This window comes from Hipposideros armiger, unplaced genomic scaffold, assembly GCF_001890085.2.
Source record: "Hipposideros armiger isolate ML-2016 unplaced genomic scaffold, ASM189008v1 scaffold_515, whole genome shotgun sequence".
Taxonomy (NCBI): Eukaryota; Metazoa; Chordata; class Mammalia; order Chiroptera; family Hipposideridae; genus Hipposideros; species Hipposideros armiger.
Genome location: NW_017731865.1, coordinates 3322 through 7192, shown reverse-complemented (window position 1 = coordinate 7192; position 3871 = coordinate 3322).

Below are 3871 nucleotides of genomic sequence, written 5' to 3'. Positions count from 1 at the left end.
TTTTATTAGTTTTCAGCTCACTTTTTAGCTATCTTCTATGATAACATTTTTAAAGAAATCTCTCCTATAGGAAGGTCTTTTATATGCAAAATAATTCCTTCTGCTCACACTTAATTCTTTGCCTTGGTACTGAATAGTTATGAATTATTTTTGTTGCAAAGATAAAATAAAGATGGAGTAAGATATAACATCACAGAAAAGGAAAGAAGCAGAAAAACAGAGGAGATGAAATAGGAGCAGATGAGAAAATGTTACTTAACACAAGGAGGTATAAGTAAAAACATTAACTTTGGAGATAATGAATGGGTTGAATGAATGAATGAGTAGATAAATATTAAAATAAAAAGCATAGGATAAAACAAATAGCCTATGTTATTCATTTTAATTAAAGTAAACATAATCTCATGAATAAAAAGGATTTAAATTCTCCTAGAATATGTTAATGGCAAAACATCTATTTAGGCTTGTCATACTTTAGATAAAAGCATAATCTTACACCATGAAAATATTCTGATATTTTCTTTGTAAACATAATTCTTTGGGACAGTAAACTCCAAATGACATCAACTTTATGTTTCAATTACAAACCAAATTTAAATTATTTTAGATTAAAAATGGAATGCATCTTCATTTTGAAGCCAGATGTCTTATTAAATGTAATTTCCTCTGTTGGCTGCTTTATATTAAGGGCAGATTTTAAAACAAGAACAGCTTCTGTGAAATATAATTATACCCTTTGTGTGGCTTTTATGGTCATGGAGACTGGAATATGAAAGGAATTGACAAACAAATCTGCAAAACCTTTTCTTTTTTTTTTTTTTTTGTCCAAAGGAGTTGCTTAAATGTTAAATCAGCTATCATTTTCTTTTGCTATTCCAGAACCTCATATTGTTTAGATTATGTTGGATTGATTGATATATTCATTCAGAGTTTCCTGTTATGGCTTTTAGAAAAAGGCCTCTCATTCCCCTAGCCAACATTTAGCTATCAAATACTTCCTTGGTGGAGAATTTATAGTTTTCACAATTTTATTAGTCTCATAAAAGCATTAAAATGGATGCAGTACCATTAAAGATAGAAGTGCAAGCTACACCTGGTCTTAGCTAATTTACATGGGGAGCAGAGGGTCTTTTCAGTAAGCCATTTTCCCAAACATGTAAGAGTGGGTGGAGGGCATTTCTTTAAGCATTGCTGTTCTCCAGGGTCATAGGGTTCCAGTAAAACTCAACATTATTGCTGCTTACACCTGATTTATGAATGTCAACATTTTTGCCATATTTGCTTTAAAAACATTTGGAAAAGAAACATATACTACAATACAGTGAACTCCCGCAACCTATTTCACTTCCTTATTTTTCTCCCCAAAGTTATCTACCATACTGAGGTACATATCCCTCTCTCTCTGCTGCTAGACTTTGCTGCTTATGTATGATCCAACACAGACACAGACACAGACGCAGACACACACACACACACACACACACACACATATGTGGTCTAACAATTAAGTTGGCGAACTCATCCTAGAAAAAGTGCTACATACCTCATTGCTGAATNAAAGAAAGAAAGAAAGAAAGAAAAATCAGGTGAGAAAGAGATAGAATATATTCAAATCCCTGTTAGGTGGCAATAATTTATTTTCTTACTTTTATTTTCCATTAGGGTCTGATCCCAGACATAACCAAGAGTTCTGGTGCACTGTGCTTTATTCTCTTGGGCCCCATGTGTAAAATTTCAACAATACATTCTGGCAGGATGAATGGATTTAATGGCAAGGAATTAAAAAGTCCACTAGCATTTAGACCCCAAATTGACTGACTCATCTGTAGTTTCCTTCGTAGATGCTTCAGGTCCTTTCTTTTGTCAAAACAATGCTTATTGGAAGAGGAAAATCAATCAACAGTAAGCCTCTCATTGTTGGAACAAGGCATGGTGTTCTAGAATGGCAGGAGCTTCCTCTCTCTCTTGGTCTTTCCCACTCCCTTTTTCCTCTCTCCTTCACTCTCATATCATGGCACATAACTAGAAATGGGGATAAGAAGAGTAAAGGAAAAGAAGAGTGTGGTATTTGGGACATAGCTTAATATAGCATTTCATTCTGCAAGCAGAATTTGTGCTGTTGAACTGACTAATCTTTGAAATGAAACCCAGCAGCACTAAGCTTTGGGTAGCATTATAAAATTTCAACTCACAATTCACCATCACCTACTGCTGTGTTAGGCATGGGGAAGGATTTAAGAGCTATAAAACAATGTGCATCTGTCCCATATCCCTATAAATGAACGAAGCAGGAGTGTACAATTCCGTCAACAAAATGTCTATTTTATAATTTATTAAGATAGTAAGAGTTTTTGTGAATAAACAAGGTCAGCATTAAATTATTTAAAATAAATCCTCTCCTTGTAATATTGTACTTAATTGTATTATGGAATAAATTCTGAATTTGGGGGACAGTTTGATTTCTAATAAACTGCAGGATTTCCCTCTTCTCTTTCATTACTGTTTTTCTTTCCTGTGGCTTTTCATTTAGAATTCCTGAAACTCCATGGTTTACTTCCACTTGACTTTAAAGTAATAAAGGGAAATCACTCAAAGTGCCAAGAATGTAGAGAATCCAGCAGACCAGAGCTGAACAGAAAGTACTTATTGCTCTGCTTGTCAGATTGGTAGTTTGGAACAAACAGATGGCTTTGTGGGGTTAATTTGAATTTCTTGCTTTCTTACAATTGTAAGACAATCGGGTTCTTAGGCACCTGCTTCTAGCAGTACATACTTGCCTTTAAATCGCTCTTTCCATTGTAATGGACTAAGTGGTTGCTCAGCCTTGAGAACAAATAAGGCTTCTTAAGTACTTAACTCACTCCTGGATAGAGACATGTCCTTATATGTCACAGCAAAGGTCAACATTCAGATAATGGGCGAGAACACCACTAAATATTTTTAAAGAGACTAATTAGGGGGTAAGCAAGAGGAATCATGGCTGCCAGTTGTTGAAATAGAATTTTAGAGGTGGGAATAATAGTGTTAAAGGTTTTTATTTATCCACTTTCACAACTTTCATAGTGAAAATTTGTTGGCTACAAAGCTGTCTCTGACAAACCAAACTCTGACAGGGATGATGGTTTTTGGATCTTTTTCTTGTTTGTTTGTTTGTGTTTTTTTTTTAGCTGAGCCATCCTGCCACCTGTTGGCAGCTCAGTGGCAGCTCAGCTTGAGCCAGGGAATCGAACCAGCGACCCTGTTGCTCAGAGCTCACACTCTTGAGCGAGCTCTTAACTAACTGAGCCACACGGTCGGCCCTGGTGATTGGATCTTAATGCCCATGGCTACAGATTCTATCACCTTTATTTCCAAACGTTAGTTTTCTTCCTCTTGTGACAGAGTGGAAGGGTGTATCTATAAAGATTCCTGAGAGCTGTCAAAATGTGTTCACTCATTTACGTATTTCTTCATTAACATGGCTGCCCAGGCTTCTTTAGAACACTCACTTTGTGTCAGTACTATATTGGATGATAATTTGCCTTTAGTGCACTTTCTAGCGTTGTGAGCTAAACTGGGGTGCAATGGGGTGAGGTGGTCAAGGGTGATGATGGAGAAAAGAAATATTTTCAGGAACCAGTGTGATATTCAGTGCAAGAATGTATTCTTTTTGTATTCTGCCAGAGACAATAGATAGTGGAAATTGCTGAATAACGTTTGGACATATCTATGCTTTTGAATGACAACTGCTGAGTCTCTGTTAATAACTCCAACTTAAATATTTAATTTGGATTTCAGTTAATTTGATTTGTTTTTTAAAGCAGTATATTAATTCCAACATTATGGATTCAGGCTTGGGATGTTTCAATTATTGTATATACAAGCTGGTTGG